We start from the raw sequence: 20,447 nt of genomic DNA on the forward strand, positions 1-20,447 counted from the left end.
TCTCCTGGAGCTGGTGCCGGCTTCTGATTGGTTGCCAGACACTGACCTCATCCCCCCTGTGCTAAGTGTCAGCCTGACAGGCTGCTAATGAGCTAATTAGCCTCTCATTGCTGCAAGCCAAGCCCTGTGTACATGGGACCCTGGCAGGTCCAGCCCTCCCTGTCTCCAGATGTGGAGGAAGCCTTCTTACTATTCTGTACATCAGAGCTCTGTACTTTACACAGGTCACCATAGAGTAATGTACAGAGAGTTAATGTATAACCAGGGGAGCAGAGCTGCGTCTGGTGGGAGTAGTAGTAGTTATACACCAGGCGATGAATACTCTGGATCTATTATTATTCATGGAACTTCTGCACAAACTGAAAATATAATTATATGCAGAATTAGGAAGCATGGGGCAATTATTGAGGATACATTGTGTGCTGTGTCTTGTGGATACATTGTGTGCTGTGTCTTGTGGATACATTGTGTGCTGTGTCTTGTGGTACATTGTGTGCTGTGTCTTGTGGATACATTGTGTGCTGTGTCTTGTGGATACATTGTGTGCTGTCTTGTGGTACATTGTGTGCTGTGTCTTGTGGTACATTGTGTGCTGTGTCTTGTGGATACATTGTGTGCTGAGTCTTGTGGATACATTGTGTGCTGTGTCTTGTGGATACATTGTGTGCTGTGTCTTGTGGATACATTGTGTGCTGTGTCTTGTGGATACATTGTGTGCTGAGTCTTGTGGATACATTGTGTGCTGTGTCTTGTGGATACATTGTGTGCTGTGTCTTGTGGATACATTGTGTGCTGTGTCTTGTGGATACATTGTGTGCTGTGTCTTGTGGATACATTGTGTGCTGTGTCTTGTGGTACATTGTGTGCTGTGTCTTGTGGATACATTGTGTGCTGTGTCTTGTGGATACATTGTGTGCTGTGTCTTGTGGATACATTGTGTGCTGTGTCTTGTGGATACATTGTGTGCTGTGTCTTGTGGATACATTGTGTGCTGTGTCTTGTGGATACATTGTGTGCTGTCTTGTGGTACATTGTGTGCTGTGTCTTGTGGATACATTGTGTGCTGTGTCTTGTGGATACATTGTGTGCTGTGTCTTGTGGATACATTGTGTGCTGTGTCTTGTGGATACATTGTGTGCTGTGTCTTGTGGATACATTGTGTGCTGTGTCTTGTGGATACATTGTGTGCTGTCTTGTGGATACATTGTGTGCTGTGTCTTGTGGATACATTGTGTGCTGTGTCTTGTGGATACATTGTGTGCTGTGTCTTGTGGATACATTGTGTGCTGTGTCTTGTGGATACATTGTGTGCTGTGTCTTGTGGATACATTGTGTGCTGTGTCTTGTGGATACATTGTGTGCTGTGTCTTGTGGTACATTGTGTGCTGTGTCTTGTTTCTATACAATCACTTTCTCTTCTTCTGTTCTAAATTAAAAATAATGACTTTAGATGCAATAATTCTGCGTCTCGTGTATCCATTCAGCCCACCAATTCTTTACAGTATTCATAGAAAATAGTTACATCTATCTACTCATGTATTTTACATCTAAATCCGATCTGCATGTGACTAGGTTTCCTTTATTTTGGCCAAATTTGTTAAAGTATCACAATTTTATGCCGTTTTCCTACTGGAATGAGATTGTGAATTTTTGTGGGATAATTCAAATTTTTTTTTTTAAGTCACAAATTTATAAATTTGTTTTTTAAACCTTTTGTGTGTAGAAAATCACACCTACAGTATTACATCCAGTCCTTTAAAATTGCAGCATAAAATAGCAAAAAAGTGTTTGTTTTTTTTATTTGTTAAAAGCAGAAGACCGAATTGCCACAAGTCTTGAAAATGTCCTCCCCATTTATTTATTTTATAATATACATATAAGGTTCGAGTCATCATTTGTTGTTTTATATGTAGTCCTTTGTGTGCGTGTGCGTGTGTGTGCGCGCTTTTCATTGATACAAAAAAAGCACCAAATTCTTCAAAATGGCGCACGTGATTCATGAATTTTAAGCAAAAGTAAAAAATGGTCTTTATTATTACCTTTAACCTGTTGAGTGAAAATCTCATGTTCCAATAAAATGTTGCAAAATTTGCACAAAAATCTCAGGCGAACTTAACGTAATTCCAGGGGGATTCTAGAGTTCATTTTCACAAAAAGACTTGTTGCACTTTATGAATCAGGTAGAAAAATCTAAAAATCCCAAACACCACCTACAATGGTGAACATTAAATAATAATAAAAAAAATAATCAACACATACATGTTCTTTTACTAAGGTGCAACTAAAAAATAAAAACCAGTTAAAAGTAGGCAAAAACAATGTGTAAATGGAAAATTATTCAGACCCACTGTATGATATATCGATCAGTTTACATGTTCTATCAGTTTTTGTCCGTTACATTTATCTTGCATATCATTTATCTATGCATTTTTTTAAATCTATTTTTGTATGTTATTTTTATTTTTCTATCTCTCAAATTTTATCTATCTTTTTTAATATTGGCAGATTATTAATGAGCTTTACTACTGTACTAGTTTATTACTTTACTAGTTACTTTAATAGTTACTAGAATAGTGTTACGTTATTACAATGTCTTTATTTTTAGTTACATTGTACTTTTTTTTACTGTTTCAATATCACTATACCTGTAATTCGGAGACTAAGGCTATGTTCACACCTTGTGTTTTTGCATCGTTTTTTATTATACAAAGTTTAAGCTGCTTACAAAAAGCGTGTTTTGCTTAGTTTTTATTACCGCCTTTTTATTGCTGTGTTTTTGTCAGGGTACATTTGTCTCTTGTGCATAAAAAAATCTGATTTAACTTCACCAAGTTTTGTCTCCAAGACTGGCACCTGCAGTTTTTGTAGCATTTTTGCAGCATTTTTTCCACTACCCATTGCTTTCAAAGGGTGAAAAATTGTGCAAAAATGCTGAAAGAAGTGACATGCTGCATTTTGCAAAAACGCAGCGGTTTGTTAAAACTGAAAAAAAAAATCGAAGGTATGTGCATGAGATTTCTGAAATCTCACAGAATTTGCTGGTACTGTGAAAGGGAGCTGAAAATTAGCATTAAGGGTATGTGCACACGTTCAGGTTTTTTCGTGTTTTTTTTTTCACGATAAAAACGCGATAAAAGCGCTTTACAAACTGCAGACATATGCATCCTATTATTTAGAATGCATTCTGCAATTTTTGTGCACATGATGCGTTTTTTTTCCGCAAAAAAAACGCATTGCAGTAAAAAAGCAGCATGTTCATGTTCATTTTTTTTGCGTTTTTCCCGCTATTCTATGCATTGGGAAAAAAACACAAAAAATGCACAAAAAAATGCATGCGGGTTTCTGGCAGAAATGTCCGGTTTTTGTCAGGAAATTTCTGCTAGAAAATCCCGACGTGTGCACATACCCTAAAAAAGCTTCAAAAAACGCAAAGTGTGAACATAGCCTAATGACTGAAGCTGCTGTCAGTCGCCATCACTAGTTTTACGGTATGAAACCCCTGAACTCCTAGGTGAGGCTGGGCAGGGTTGGACGTTCCTGGACGGTTCTTGTCCTCCTCTTTCTCTCATCATTACTGATCCTGATGGTGGTTGTCGTACTGGACACAGGGATGGCTCCATTGATCAGTGTTACAATGTAATGTCAGCTCATTAGTCCTGCCAAGGTGTCTGATCTGTCCTGAGTGATCAGGTCCTAGTACAGCACAGCAGCCAGATAAGACAACCTCCAATATAAAGAGTCGGCTCTATAAACAGGTTATCGCTTTATGACAAGTTCCCTGTGATAGTGACAATGTCTCCTTTGTTGTAGTCACCCCTGCCTCAGCCTACATCAGACCCATCACTAATCACAACACTTCCCTGTGCCCAACAGCTGCCCCATTTATCCTACAAAACCATAAAACAATTAAATGTCAATTTGCTAAAGGTTACAATTTCCCAAGCATTGATATAAGGGCCGGGCTGTCATAAAAGAGGCAAACAAGCATCATTACATTTATACAAGGAAGATAAACAAGTTTTACAGTTAAAGTGAAATTTACTCATTAAGAGCACTAATAAAAAAAAATTAATAAAGTGATAACAAAAATAAAAAATAGCATATCTAAAAAAGTAAACTAAAAAAAACTCCACTAAAATATGTTAAAAAATAGTGATAATAAAGAAAAAATATACACAAGTTAAATGAAAACATAAATATATATAGATATATAAAACATTTTAAAACTATTGAATCAAAGTTTGTAAATAGAAAACAAAAAGTTATGGGATGAATTTTAAAGTTCTAGTGCTATTAAAAACATTCGCTGCAACAGAGAATGTGGAAACATTGAATAGAGTAAAATATATTTTAATTAAATATCGAAATATATTACATTTTATCATTAAATATTATATTAAAATATATTTAATCTTATGATCACATTTTATACATTAAAATAAAAAAGTCTATGATTTAGTATTATAAATGTTACAAAATATTCACTTTAAATAGAAGTCATAATAAAATAGTGCACTTTTTTAATAAGAATAAATCTTAATAATAGTTATCATCATCATTATTTTTATGTTTGCAGCGAACTGTGATAATATGATTATTCTTTGTAATTTTTGTATTATTATCTTCTCATATTTATATATGCAAATTCTCTTAGTAGACAGTATAATTCCAATTAAGCGCTTAACATTATTAAAGTATGTTAAAGCGCTGCGGAATATGTTGGCGCTATATAAATAAAATTATTATTATTATTATTGTTGTTGGGATTGTGTTTACTTTTTACAATCTCTCCAAATATATTCATTGAGCAACCATTTTTTTTTTTTTTTTACAATATTGAAATGATATTTAGATCCTAAATCTGTCATTTAGTTTTGCTTTTCGTGAAGCCTATTCTTGTATTCCAGTCTTTGCGGATGTAACGCTGATCTCTGCATGTTGCATCTTCTGACTTTGCAGCTCCGATCAGCAGAGCCGTCCGTGTCATCTTGTGATGTGATGCGGAGCTTGTACTTGACAGTCACCAAGTCATAATTTATAATGACATTGTATAGAGATCGTCCACTATTGTTAATTATAATTAACATCGGCTCGTATAGTCCAATAACCGGTCTAGAAAAAATACTGCAATATTACAAGATGGATCAGAACCCAGAATTACAATTCACCTTGGGGGTTAATATTTAATGTACGATCTGTAAAAATGCAAAAAGATACATTTACAGAATTCTAATCAAATATTCTTTACCTTCTATGTACATTCAAATGTAAAAGTGCAATTTAAAAGAAATTCTATGACATGCTGAGTTGTTTTTTTTTTTTTTATATAAAAGTATAATGGTATAAAAAAAATATATTAGATGTGCAGCAAAATAAAAATGTATCTACCTATCTTAGGGTTTATTCACACATCAGTATTTAGAATCCGGCAAAACCAGGAGCGGAAATTATAGAGAAAAACTATATTGAAAGATTGACTCCTGCGCTGTGTTTTAGGGACAAAATGCAAATAGTGATGTGGGAATAAAGACCCTTATATCCTGTAATCCAGAAACAATAAGACCCCATAAGTGTCCAGTTATCAAATATTCTGGATAAATTTACTCTCACACACTGAGAAAAATCCATGGAAAAAAAAAGCAGAAATCCTTCTGTCGGCACTAATAACCTGATTCTGTTCATCTTGCTCATTAGTAAACTCTTCTTATTAAAGATAAATTAATTGTTTCAGTCTTCTGGTTTTACATTTGTGTTTTAGATCTGTGCCGTGAACGAGTGCAGAATTATCCGACTTTCTGGATTACGGGATGCTGGATTAAAGGAATTTCTTAAACAAGAAGTGTAAATATTATCTAATGTATAAAACATTTCTCTCTGGTCTTTACAGTCAAATCTAATGTGTCTCAAGATTTCATTTGAAATGATGGAAACCATTAAGAAAGTTGACTTTATAGCATATGTAGAGCTTTTTTCAATGTCCGTGCAGGTAAATTTTAACTAAAATCGCGACATTCACAGTAATAACAAAATGCAAATGAGAAAATGTAAATCTTAAATTTTACATTTTTTTTTTCCAAATTTTTTTTTCCAAATAATGGTGCCTTTAAAAAAAAAAAAAAATTCTACAATAAGTATTACGCTAAATATCAGGATTTTTACATAATATGAAGGTTTGCAATATAGTTTAATAAGCATTATTGCATGTCGGAGAGTTTTTTGAATATTTTTTTATGGGCAAAATAAAATTCTGAAAGTTGCTTTAAGAAATAAAAAAAATAAAAAATTCCTTTTTATTTTTCATGCTATAAAGCACCATCACATGAGTTTTTAGTAAAATGTTTTTTTCTAGCTTAGATAATTATTATTTTATTTTTCTTTATTCATTGTTCACATCTGCAGCTAAGCTCGCGCCGTGCAGCTCCGTTTTAGTTCTCAACGTGGCACATCTTCGCAATCCCTGTGAATCCCGGTTATTTTTCAGTGTTGTCTGTGTCACGTCCTGCAGAAAATTATAAATGGAAAGCACAGTGCTAATGTGAACAAAGGCTTTTTCGTATAAAATCCACCAGGGCCAGACAGGACCTATATGGTCACCGTGAACACCCGATCATGTAAAGAGGGAAAAATTTGGGGGGGTTTAGCCTTATGCAGGGCAGAAAAATGGACAGTAGAATTGGAAAGGGGGGATTAAATATTGAATTTAAGGCCAGTAAAATCACAGTGTTTCCTTCAAATTGGAAGAATGACATATTTGTGAATATTTATTCTGTTGATCCGTGGACACCACTCTATTCAGATGAGTAAAACTGATTTTCCAAAAACTCCGCAACTACATTGCCCCTTGTGAATGCATTTAAATCAACTTTCCTAATGTTTAATATGAAATTAAGAAAAAAAAGAGACAAAATGGCAATGGGTAGAAAGGGGAAACCTTTGGGTAAAAATTGAGAGATAATGGTTCAACCGAACCCTGACCGTCTGATTGTAAAGTGTCTCCAGACTCGCCCTTTACAGATGATGTTGGGGGGGGGGGGAGAGAAGGATTGGGCTGTTGGGGGGAGAGAAGGATTGGGCTGTTGGGGGGAGAGAAGAATTGGGCTGTTGGGGGGAGAAGGATCGGGCTGTTGGGGGGGAGAGAAGGATCGGTGTCACGCCCGCACATACTTACCCATCTTCTTCCATCCAGCGGCGCACTCGCGATCCCGTTCCTCGCCGCTCTGCTGCTTCTTTCTCTGGTTCCCGGCGTCCAGCGTCTTTGCGCATGCGCGGTCGCGTCTCCTCCAGCGCTGAGCCCTCTGGGAGGTCGCGACCCGATAGCTCCGCCCCAACATGGCGGCGCCCATCGGCTATTTCTTCCCGGCGTCTTCCTAGGTAAGACGCCTTTGCTTTGTAGGTGCACTGTCTGCCGTCAGTGTCCCTATGCCCTAGGCTCCCCTGTACCAGTGTCTTTTCTCAGCCCAGTCTTTACTTTGTCTCAGTATCCTGCCAGTCCGTGTTCCTGCTGTGTCCTGCCTGTCCGTGTTCCTGCTGTGTCCTGCCAGTCTGTGTTCCTGCTGTACCCTGCCAGTCCGTGTTCCTGCTGTGTCCTGCCAGCCCGTGTTCCTGCTGTATCCTGCCTGTCCGTGTTCCTGCTGTATCCTGCCAGTCCGTGTTCCTGCTGTATCCTGCCAGTCCGTGTTCCTGCTGTGTCCTGCCAGTCCGTGTTCCTGCTGTACCCTGCCAGTCCGTGTTCCTGCTGTGTTCTGCCGTTCCGTGTTCCAGTCATTTTCAGTTAAGTCTTGTTTTCCTATTATCCCCTGCCATCCTTATAGCCTGTGGTTTCCTTCTTTATCTTGGGTCGCCCCTTTGGCTCTAGCTGTTGTGTCTCCATTCCCTCGAGGTCCTGCTCCTAACACTCCCTGTATAGGGGGTGATTCCATCTGGTCCGCTCGACCCCGGGGGCTCTAGAGTCACGACCCAGAGGGTCCACTCTCGGATTTCTGCCCGAGTACTTACAGTAAGCAAAGGCCATGGACCCCGCTGGGGCCTCTGCTGCGCAGAAAGAGCTACTCTTTTTGCGAGAGAATCAGTCCCGCATGATGTCTTTCATGAAAGCTATGGATTCTCGCTTGTCCATGCTCCAGTCCTCCGATCCTGGCAACGCCGCTCTACTCGTTGGCTTACAGCAAGAGTTAGCTCAGCAGCGTGACACCCAGGCCCATATACTTAGTTATATGTCTTCTATTGACGACCGGCTGCTTTCCATCCAGACAGCCGCTTCTACGTCTGCTCCTGCGTCCCACCCTCCACCCCGCTTGGCTAAACCGCCTCGGTACAATGGGGATCCTAAGTCCTGCCGAGGATTTCTAAACCAATGCCGTCTTCACTTTGAGCTTCTGCCCCAGCATTACCCGACGGATCGGTCCAAAGTTGCGTTTTTGATTTCCCATCTGGAGGGTGACGCCTTGGCATGGGTTAACCCACTCTGGGAGAGAGACGATCCCCTAGTCTCCCGGTTGTCTGAATTTTTGGAGACTTTCCGTCTTGTCTTTGACGAACCTGGACGTCTGGCCTCTACAACTGAAGCTCTATTTTCTCTCCATCAGGGATCGTTATCCGTAGGCCAGTACGCTATTCAGTTCCGCACCCTCTCCTCTGACTTGGGTTGGAACAATGAGGCGTTGGTGGGTGCTTTCTGGCGGGGGCTCTCTGGGCGCATAAAAGATGAGTTAGCTGGTAGGGACACCCCTACTGTTTTGGAGGAATTAATTTCCTTAGCTACCCGTATTGACCTTCGGTTCCAAGAACGCGCCCGCGAGCGGAGATCTCTTCGCCCTTCTTCTGCCACCCGTAAGCCACTCAGTCCTCAGCCTAGAACCTCCTCTCAGGCATCCGCACCAGAACCTATGCAAGTGGACCGTCTTAAGATGTCCGAACAACGTCGTAAAGAGAGGCGCACTCAGGGGTTATGTTTTTACTGCGGAAGTTCTGCTCATTTGTTGCGCTCTTGCCCTGAACGTCCGGAAAACTCCTCCGCCTAGGTCAGGTAAGAGAGGCCTCCCTAGGTGTATGTGATTCCTCTCAACCCCTTACTTTGTCCGTTCTTTTGCATATTGCGGGCAAGGGCATTTCTCTAGATGCGTATGTGGATTCGGGCGCAGCAGGGAATTTTATCAGGTTGGAAGAGGTTTTGAAATTCTCCATTCCAGTCAAAACCTTAGAGGCTCCTGTGGTTCTTGCATCTGTGGATGGTAAACCTTTACAAGAGACCATTACTCAAGTAACACTTGAGGTGGAACTTCAAGTTGGGGCTCTGCACAAGGAGAGAATTGCATTTTATGTTTTAGCGGGTCTGTCTCATCCTATGCTCTTAGGTCTTCCTTGGTTACGGTTCCACGAGCCCGTTTTAGATTGGCGCAATGGCAATATCTTGCGCTGGGGTGAGCTTTGTCGGGAACGTTGTCTGCTGCCGGTGCGTCCTGTGGGATCTTCCTCTAATTCTTCTCCTTCCTCTTCTCTTCCCGCTTTACCCTGTGTCTACAGCGCTTTTTCTGATGTCTTCAACAAGAAGGAGGCTGAGGGCCTTCCGCCTCACCGTCTCTATGATTGTCCCATAGATCTCGTGCCAGGAACTAATCCGCCCAGGGGCAGAATCTATCCTCTCTCTCCTGCTGAGACTCAAGCTATGTCTGAGTACATTCAAGAAAATCTTGCTAAAGGATTCATTCGCAAGTCTTCTTCACCGGCTGGAGCAGGGTTTTTTTTCGTGAAGAAGAAAGACGGTTCTCTCCGTCCCTGCATTGATTATCGAGGCTTAAACAACATCACGGTGAAGAACAAATATCCTCTGCCACTCATTCCGGAACTCTTCGACCGTCTGCGGGGTGCGCAAATTTTTACCAAATTAGATCTACGTGGCGCATACAATCTGGTTCGTATTCGTGCAGGCGACGAGTGGAAGACTGCCTTCAATACTCGTGACGGTCACTACGAATACTTGGTTATGCCGTTTGGTCTCTGCAACGCCCCCGCGGTTTTCCAGGAATTTGTGAACGATGTATTTCGGGATCTTCTCTACTCCTCAGTCGTGGTTTACCTTGACGACATTCTCATCTTTTCTCCAGATCTCTCCACTCACAGGCGAGATGTCCGCCGAGTTCTGCAAAGGCTAAGAGAGAATCATCTGTTCGCTAAGATTGAGAAGTGCGTCTTTGAACAATCTTCTCTTCCCTTCCTTGGGTATATTGTCTCAAGATCTGGCTTAGAGATGGATCCAGAGAAGGTTTCTGCTGTCCTGAATTGGCCTCGTCCTCTTGGAACAAAAGCAATCCAACGTTTTCTTGGCTTTGCCAATTACTATAGACAATTTATTCCTCATTTTTCTTCCATGTCCAAGCCTATCTCTGCCCTAGTTCGCAAGGGAGTCAATTCCGGTCTTTGGACCCCTGAGGCTGAAGAATCCTTTCTGTCCCTTAAACAAAGTTTCGCTACGGCCCCTGTGCTTCATCGTCCTGATGCTAATAGACCGTTTGTCCTTGAGGTCGACGCATCCTCTATTGGAGCTGGAGCAGTACTTTTGCAAAGATCTTTGTCCGGACGTTTGGTGACCTGTGGTTTCTTTTCTAAAACTTTTTCCGCTCCTGAGCGTAACTACTCTATAGGGGATAAGGAACTATTGGCTATCAAGCTAGCCTTGGAGGAATGGCGTTATCTTCTTGAGGGGTCTCTTCATCCATTCACCATTTACACAGACCACAAGAATCTGGCCTATATTCAGTCAGCCCAAAGACTAAATCCACGACAAGCCAGATGGTCTTTATTCTTCGGACGATTTGAGTTTGAGCTTCATTTCCGACCCGGAAATAAGAATGTCAAAGCAGATGCTCTTTCGAGATCCTTTCAGCCTCAGGACATTGAGGATTCTCCGGCTCACATCATTGATCCTACGAAGATCGTCACTCTTGCTCCTCTAAGAGTGATCTCAACTCCTCCTGGCAAGACTCTTGTGGCTAATCAAGACAAGGAGAGAGTTTTACGTTGGGGTCACTCCTCCAAAATTGCAGGACATGTAGGAGTCAAGAAAACACTTTCTCTTATCTCTCGGCACTACTGGTGGCCATCTCTCCGACAAGACGTCACCAAATTCATCGCTTCTTGTCCTTCTTGTGCTAAGAATAAAGTTCCTAGGCAGCCTCCTTCCGGTCTCCTGCATCCTCTGCCTGTACCTTCCGTTCCTTGGAGTTTTATAGCTATGGACTTCATCACTGATCTACCTTGTTCCTCGAATTGCTCTGTCATCTTGGTTGTTGTAGATCGGTTCTCTAAAATGGCTCACTTCATCGCATTGCCTGGTCTGCCTTCCGCTCCAGAGTTGGCAAAGATCTTTTTACACCAAGTCTTCCGTCTTCATGGTTTCCCACATCATATCGTCTCAGACCGTGGAGTACAATTTACCTCACATTTTTGGAGAGCTCTCTGCAGTCTATTAAAGGTTAACTTGGACTTCTCTTCCGCCTATCACCCTCAGTCCAACGGACAAGTGGAGCGAGTTAATCAAGTTCTGACTACATATCTGCGACATTTCTCCAATGCACACCAAGATGACTGGGTCTCTCTTCTCCCCTGGGCTGAATTCTCTTACAACAATCTTCCCAGCGAGTCTTCCTCCAAATCTCCCTTTTTTGTAGTCTATGGTCAACATCCGAACATTCCTCTTCCTGTTTCTCTCTCCTCGGGGGTACCGGCAGCGGATTTCTTGTCCCGGGAATTCTCTACAATTTGGAATGAGACCAAAGTGGCTCTTGAGAAAGCTAGCCTTAATATGAAAAAGTTTGCTGACAAGAAGCGTTTGGATGCTCCGCCATATTCTCCAGGTGATAAAGTTTGGCTCTCCTCTCGCTATATCAACCTTAAAATTCCCTCTTGCAAACTGGGTCCTCGCTATATTGGTCCGTTTCCTATCTTGAGTCGCATTAATGATGTCTCTTATAAGTTGAAGCTACCTGCCTCTTTGCACATTCCCAATGCCTTCCATGTGTCTCTTCTCAAACCCGCAGTCTTTAATCGTTTTCACTCCGCTACCTCTCCCTCTCCTCAGCTCTGTACTTCTGATGGAATCTTTAACGTTAAAGATATTCTTGCCAAAAAGGTAGTTAGGGGTAAAACTTATTTTTTGATTGATTGGGAGGGATTTGGTCCTGAGGAGAGGTCCTGGGAGCCTCGAGAGAACATCAATGCTCCCTTTATCATGAAAAGATTCCTTTCTAGCCTTAAAAAAAGGGGGACTAAGGAGGGGGGTACTGTCACGCCCGCACATACTTACCCATCTTCTTCCATCCAGCGGCGCACTCGCGATCCCGTTCCTCGCCGCTCTGCTGCTTCTTTCTCTGGTTCCCGGCGTCCAGCGTCTTTGCGCATGCGCGGTCGCGTCTCCTCCAGCGCTGAGCCCTCTGGGAGGTCGCGACCCGATAGCTCCGCCCCAACATGGCGGCGCCCATCGGCTATTTCTTCCCGGCGTCTTCCTAGGTAAGACGCCTTTGCTTTGTAGGTGCACTGTCTGCCGTCAGTGTCCCTATGCCCTAGGCTCCCCTGTACCAGTGTCTTTTCTCAGCCCAGTCTTTACTTTGTCTCAGTATCCTGCCAGTCCGTGTTCCTGCTGTGTCCTGCCTGTCCGTGTTCCTGCTGTGTCCTGCCTGTCCGTGTTCCTGCTGTATCCTGCCAGTCCGTGTTCCTGCTGTATCCTGCCAGTCCGTGTTCCTGCTGTACCCTGCCAGTCCGTGTTCCTGCTGTATCCTGCCTGTCCGTGTTCCTGCTGTATCCTGCCTGTGCGTGTTCCTGCTGTATCCTGCCAGTCCGTGTTCCTGCTGTATCCTGCCAGTCCGTGTTCCTGCTGTGTCCTGCCAGTCCATGTTCCTGCTGTACCCTGCCAGTCCGTGTTCCTGCTGTGTTCTGCCGTTCCGTGTTCCAGTCATTTTCAGTTAAGTCTTGTTTTCCTATTATCCTCTGCCATCTTTATAGCCTGTGGTTTCCTTCTTTATCTTTGGTCGCCCCTTTGGAGCTGTTGTGTCTCCATTCCCTCGAGGTCCTGCTCCTAACACTCCCTGTATAGGGGGTGATTCCATCTGGTCCGCTCGACCCCGGGGGCTCTAGAGTCACGACCCAGAGGGTCCACTCTCGGATTTCTGCCCGAGTACTTACAATCGGGCTGTTGGGGGGGAGAGAAGGATTGGGCTGTTGGGGGGGGAGAGAAGGATTGGGCTGTTGGGAGAAAAGGATTGGGCTGTTGGGGGAGAGAAGGATCGGGCTGTTGGGGGGGAGAGAAGGATCGGGCTGTTGGGGGGAGAGAAGGATCGGGCTGTTGGGGGGAGAGAAGGATCGGGCTGTTGGGGGGAGAGAAGGATCGGGCTGTTGGGGGGATAGAAGGATCGGGCTGTTGGGGGGATAGAAGGATCGGGCTGTTGGGGGGAGAGAAGGATCGGGCTGTTGGGGGGAGAGAAGGATCGGGCTGTTGGGGAGGGGGAGAGAAGGATCGGGCTGTTGAGGGGAGAGAAGGATCGGGCTGTTGGGGAGGGGGAGAGAAGGATCGGGCTGTTGGGGGGTGAGAAGGATCGGGCTGTTGGGGGGAGAGAAGGATCGGGCTGTTGGGGGGAGAGAAGGATCGGGCTGTTGGGGGGAGAGAAGGATCGGGCTGTTGGGGGGAGAGAAGGATCGGGCTGTTGGGGGGAGAGAAGGATCGGGCTGTTGGGGAGGGGGAGAGAAGGATCGGGCTGTTGGGGAGGGGGAGAGAAGGATCGGGCTGTTGGGGAGGGGGAGAGAAGGATCGGGCTGTTGGGGAGGGGGAGAGAAGGATCGGGCTGTTGGGGAGGGGGAGAGAAGGATCGGGCTGTTGAGGGGAGAGAAGGATCGGGCTGTTGGGGAGGGGGAGAGAAGGATCGGGCTGTTGGGGGGTGAGAAGGATCGGGCTGTTGGGGGGGAGAGAAGGATCGGGCTGTTGGGGGGGAGAGAAGGATCGGGCTGTTGGGGGGGAGAGAAGGATTGGGCTGTTGGGGGGAGAGAAGGATTGGGCTGTTGGGGGGGAGAAGAGAAGGATTGGGCTGTTGGGGGGGGGAAGAGAAGGATTGGGCTGTTGGGGGGAGAGAAGGATTGGGCTGTTGGGGAGGGGGAGAGAAGGATCGGGCTGTTGGGGAGGGGGAGAGAAGGATCGGGCTGTTGGGGGTGGGGAGAGAAGGATCGGGCTGTTGGGGGGGGGGAGATAAGGATCGGGCTGTTGGGGGGGGGAGATAAGGATCGGGCTGTTGGGGGGGGGGAGAGAAGGATCGGGCTGTTGGGGGGAGAGAAGGATCGGGCTGTTGGGGGGAGAGAAGGATCGGGCTGTTGGGGGTGGGGAGAGAAGGATCGGGCTGTTGGGGGGGGGGAGAGAAGGATCGGGCTGTTGGGGGGGGAGAGAAGGATCGGGCTGTTGGGGGGGGGAGAGAAGGATTGGGCTGTTGGGGGGAGAGAAGGATCGGGCTGTTGGGGGGGGGAGAAGGATCGGGCTGTTGGGGGGGGGGGAGAAGGATCGGGCTGTTGGGGGGGGGGAAGAGAAGGATTGGGCTGTTGGGGGGAAGAGAAGGATTGGGTTGTTGGGGGGGAAGAGAAGGATTGGGCTGTTGGGGGAGAGAAGGATCGGGCTGTTGGGGGGGGGAGAGAAGGATCGGGCTGTTGGGGGGGGGGGGAGAAGGATCGGGCTGTTGGGGGGGGGAGAGAAGGATCGGGCTGTTGGGGGGGGAGAGAAGGATCGGGCTGTTGGGAGAGAAGGATTGGGCTGTTGGAGGGAGAGAAGGATTGGGCTGTTGGGGGGAGAGAAGGATTGGGCTGTTGGGGGGAGAGAAGGATTGGGATGTTGGGGGGAGAGAAGGATTGGGATGTTGGGGGGAGAGAAGGATTGGGATGTTGGGGGGAGAGAAGGATTGGGCTGTTGGGGGGGGGAGAGAAGGATCGGGCTGTTGGGGGGGGGGGGAGAGAAGGATCGGGCTGTTGGGGGGAGAGAAGGATTGGGCTGTTGGGGGGAGAGAAGGATTGGGATGTTGGGGGGAGAGAAGGATTGGGATGTTGGGGGGAGAGAAGGATTGGGATGTTGGGGGGAGAGAAGGATTGGGCTGTTGGGGGGGGGGGAGAGAAGGATCGGGCTGTTGGGGGGGGGGGGAGAGAAGGATCGGGCTGTTGGATGATACAGGAGAAACAGCTTTTGGCTGAACACAGTAAAGAGGGGAGAAAAGGAAGACAAAATGAGAACATACTGTATAATAATATTAGTGGGCCATGGCCCAATCCGGGGCAGATCATTGTCTGGAAGTATCAAGTCTTGGTGGCATTCACCCAACCTAAGGTCTACAAGAGGACTACTCTACTCAGGGGGAATCACAAGAAGCAGAGGTGACTAGAGACAGCCCATTGTATGGGACTCTTGGGGATGGGGGGGGGGGGGGTCTCTAACCCTGGGTGGTCCCATCTTCTTTGCTCTCAGTTAGCGAGAACATGTGCCAGACTTATTTCATGCAATAAAATGAAAATTAATAATGTAAAAATCCTACAATGTGATTTTTTTTTTTTGTTTTGTTTTGTTTTAGATGTTCTCTCACAGTTGAAGTGTACCTACAATAGAAATGACAGACCTCTCCATTCTTTGTAGGTGGGAAAACTTGTAAAGTTAGCAGTGTAGTAAATACTTATTTTCCCCACTGTATATTTTTGGCCATGTCTTTCAGAAATCACTGTGTGTTCGCTCCACGCCCCATTCATTTAATAAGGCGTATTCCTGCCTGACTGCAGCCTGATATAGAGCAAATTTACTCATGGGAAATCAGCGGTAACGTCCAGTCCCCCAGCACCAGGCCGGGTATGATTTAATGCCCTTCCATATAAAGCATAGCTGATTTAATTATCACTACTTCCATGATGGAGCTGCGCACTGTAAGGGAATGTATCACAGAGACCTGACACAATTGTATCACTCCCTCCACTACTGAGAGGACGTCATCCTAGGAAGAGTTTCCAATATTAAGGCTCAGTATAGGACATTTCTTATTATAACACTAGATGGTGGCCCTATTCTAACGCATCGGGTATTCTAGAATATGCATGTCCACGTAGTATATTTCCCAGCCACGTAGTATATTGCCCAGCCACGTAGTATATTGCCCAGTCACGTAGTATAATGCTCCATGCAGTTATGGCCCCATAGGTGTCCCATATAATTCTCCATGCAGTTATGGCCCCATAGATGCCCCATATAATGCTCCATGCAGTTATGGCCCCAGAGATGCTCCATATAATGCTCCATGCAGTTATGGCCCCATAGATGCCCCATATAATGCTCCATGCAGTTATGGCCCCATAGATGTCCCATATAATTCTCCATGCAGTTATGGCCCCATAGATGTCCCATATAATTCTCCATGCAGTTATGGCCCCATAGATGCTCCATATAATGCTCCATGCAGTTATGGCCCCATAGATGCCCCATATAATGCTCCATGCAGTTATGGCCCCATAGATGTCCCATATAATTCTCCATGCAGTTATGGCCGCATAGATGCCCCATATAATGCTTCATGCAGTTATGGCCCCATAGATGCTCCATATAATTCTCCATGCAGTTATGGCCCCATAGATGCCCCATATAATGCTCCATGCAGTTATGGCCCCAGAGATGCCCCATATAATGCTCCATGCAGTTCTTTATGGCCCCATAGATGCTCCATACAGCATTGTGCCACATGTAATACTGCTGCTGCAATAAAAAAAAAAAAATCACATACTCCCCTCTCGTCACTGCTCCTCAGCATCCCGTCTCTCCGCACTGACTGTTCAGTCAGAGGGCGGCGCTCACACTAATATGTCATTGCGCCCTCTGACCTGCACAGTCACTGCAAGAGGATGGGAAGACGGAGCGGCGCCCAGCGGATGGAACGCGGACAGGTGAATATTAAATACTCACCTGCTCCTGACGCTGTCCCTGCCTGTTCGATGGTACCGCAGCTTCTTCCCGCCTGCGCGAGAAGGACCTGCCATGACGTCACGGTCATATGACCGTGACGTCATGGCAGGTCCTTCTCGCGCAGGCGCGCAGGGCCTGTGATGACGTTGCGGTCACATGACCGTGACGTCATGGAAGGTCCTTGTCGCATACCATCCTTAGCATCGGAACGTCGCGAAGAGCTGGAAAGGCGCCGGAGGGCGAGTATATGATGATTTTTTATTTTTTTTAAATTATTTTTAACATTAGATCTTTTACTATTGATGCTGCATAGGCAGCATCAATAGTAAAAACTTGGTCACACAGGGTTAATAGCGGCGGTAACGGAGTGAGTTACCCGCGGCATAACGCGGTCCGTTACTGCCGGCATTAACCCTATGTGAGCGGTGACCGGAGGGGAGTATGCGGACGCCGGGCACTGACTGCGGGGAGGAAGGAGCCGCAATTTTCTTCCGGACTGTGCCCGGCGCTGATTGGTGGTGGCTGTTTTGCCAGGACCAATCAGCGACTTGGATTTCCATGACTTGGATTTCCATGACTGACAGAGGCCGCGACCAATGAATATCCGTGAGAGACAGAAGGACAGACAGACAGACGGAAGGGACCCTTAGACAATTATATATATATAAATGAGCCATTTTTTCATGGAAGCACATAATGGAAGTGCGTGATTAGCAATTTATTAAGGCGTACCTGTCGTTTCAGGTAACTATTCAGAATTAGGGGTCTCGTGTATACATGAGAAATTACACTATATTTCTGACCATTCTATTATTTATTGCTCCTTTTTCACCAGTGATGGCTCTAACTTTCAGTTGTCTCTGAGCTCCTGGGTGGATACTAGATGCTATGATGTTTTCCATTCACAGAACACACAAAGGTGAGAGATTCATGTTCTGCTGTCTTTATGTGGCACATGCTCAGAAGTAGCAGCATGGAGGACATTATAACACAGTACTGAGCAGTGTAGCTGTGAATCCAGCTCTGGGGTGAGAGAGAAAAAAGTCCTTTCTAGTAATTGTTTTTTTAGCCACAGTGACGAGGAGCTGCATAGTCTCTTACTGTTTAGTTTTGCACCATGTAATCCCTTTTTTGCTCTGTGTGGATTCTCACTGCCAGATTCTTCACAGATTACAATGAATTATTGGGGTAATTATAGCATGTCACCCTGTAATCGACTTAATTACAGGGGATCTTTCCAGCCCACAGGTGCGATCGAAGGCGGAGAACCTCTATAGTTGGAAAATCTATTGGCTTAAAAACATTCATTCTTCTCCTCACCTAGAATATGATGCTGCGGTCACAGTATTCTCAGGATCAGTGGGGGTCCCAGAGGTCGGACCCTTACAGATCATATAGTAACGCCAGAGCTTTCACTTTATAAAATGGTAATACCCCCTAAAGGCTTCCTGTAAAATTAAGGGGTATGAACATTCTTGCAACCATTTTTTTTTCTTTGCTTTATTGCATCTAAACAAAATAAATGTTGCCACTCTGTAAATATTTTTGATAAAAATAAAAAAAATCCACTATTTTAGGGATCCAGCTCCTGTGCGGTGCGTCCTGCAGTCATGTTCATTGTGCAATATATTCTGTAAATAATTACAGAAAAAAAAGAATCATGGAAGTTTCCATAAAGGTGAGTTATAATTCTGTATGGAGTCACTTTACCAACACCTGAGAGTAAACATCCAAATCTGCCCAACAGTTACCGGCGCTCTTATCTGTTCAGTAAACCTATTTATACATTATCGCATGGGCCAGAGGTGATGTAGCAGAGTTCATCCAGTTCATGAGCTGATCCTACAAGACACGTCTGACAGACAGGACCCTGAATTACGCCCGATCCGGGACCTGTTCTCGGTGCCTTGAGCTCAGAATTATCTGACATCTTCTTACACATGATTTGTGGCTTCTGGTCACTGAAGTCTTGGTGCACGTCACATACATTGGGGGAAATAAGTATTTGATCCCGTGCTGATTTTGTAAGTTCACCGACTGACAAAGACATGAACAGTCTATAATTTTAAGGGTCGGTTAATTTTAACATTGAGAGAGAGAATGTAAAAAATGAAATCCAGAGAATCACACTGTATAAATCATATAAATTTATTTGCAATTTGCAGTGAGAAATAAGTATTTGATCCCCTACCAACCATTAAGAGTTCTGGCTCCTACAGACCAGTTAGATTCTCCTAATCAACTCGTTATCTGCATTAAAGACAGCTGTCTTACATAGTCACCTTTATAAAAGTCTCCTGTCCACAGACTCAATTAGCCAGTCAGATTCTAACCTCTACAACATGGGCAAGACCAAAGAGCTTTATAAGGATGTCAGGGACAAGACAATAGACCTGCACAAAGCTGGAATGGGCTACAAAACCATAAGTAAGACGCTGGGTGAGAAGGAGACAAATGTTGGTGCAATAGTTAGAAAATGGGAAAAAATACAAAATGACTGTCAATCGACATCAATCTAGGGCACCGTGCAAAATCTCACCTCGTGGGGTATTCTTGATCATGAGGAAGGTGAGAGATCAGCCTGAAACTACACGGGGGAAACTTTTTAATGATCTCAAGGCAGCTGGGACCACAGTCGCCAAGAAAACCATTGGTAACACACTACGCCGTAAGGTTTAAAATCCTGCATTGCCAGCAAGGTCCCCCTGCTCAGGAAGGCACATGTGCAGCCCGTCTGAAGTTTGCCAATGAACACCTGGATGATTCTGTGAGTGATTTGGAGAAGGTGCTGTGGTCAGATGAGACTAAAATTGAGGTCTTTGGCATTAACTCAACTCTCCCTGTTTGGAGGAAGAAAAATTCTGCCTATGACCAAAAGAACACCATCCCCACTGTCAAGCATGGAGGTGGAAACCTAGTTTTGGAGGTGTTTCTCTGCTGATGGCATAGGACTGCTTCACCTCATCATTGGGAAAATGGATGGAGCCATGTACCGTAAAATTCTGAGTGACAACCTCCTTCCCTCTTCCAGGACATTGAAAATGGGTCGTGGCTGGGACTTCCAGCAAGACAATGACCCACAACATACAGCCAAGGCAATAAAGGAGTGCCTCAAAAAGAAGCACATTAAGGTCATGGAGTTGTTTTGTAGTTTTCAGTGACCTCGTTTGCCATCTAGGGCTGTGTGACGTCATATTCTCGCAGATTTCGCCAGAAAAAGCATTGCTGCAAAAAATGGACATAATGCAAAAAAAATCCCTGTGCTCAATGTTCAGTCTTTTTGCAAATTATTTGGGATCATCCTATCACATCTTGATTAAACACAAAATAAAAAAGAGAGATCATCATGCAAATATATAGGAACTACCTATAAAATATATTTTATTGTACAAACATAAAAGGGATAGAAAAGAAAAAAATATTAAATGAAAAAGCTACACACACTAATTGGTATAGCCAATATAAGGTACATCCTGCCCTCCTCCCCGCC

General features: G+C 44.8%; 1 long non-coding RNA gene across 2 annotated transcripts in view; it reads left to right on the forward strand.

The window, feature by feature from the left end:
* The window catches only part of LOC138644417 (uncharacterized), a 301,511-nt gene that overhangs the window by 34,854 nt on the left and 246,210 nt on the right, over positions 1-20,447 (forward strand). The window lies entirely within an intron of this gene.

The sequence above is a fragment of the Ranitomeya imitator genome, chromosome 7, assembly GCF_032444005.1.
Source record: "Ranitomeya imitator isolate aRanImi1 chromosome 7, aRanImi1.pri, whole genome shotgun sequence".
Taxonomy (NCBI): Eukaryota; Metazoa; Chordata; class Amphibia; order Anura; family Dendrobatidae; genus Ranitomeya; species Ranitomeya imitator.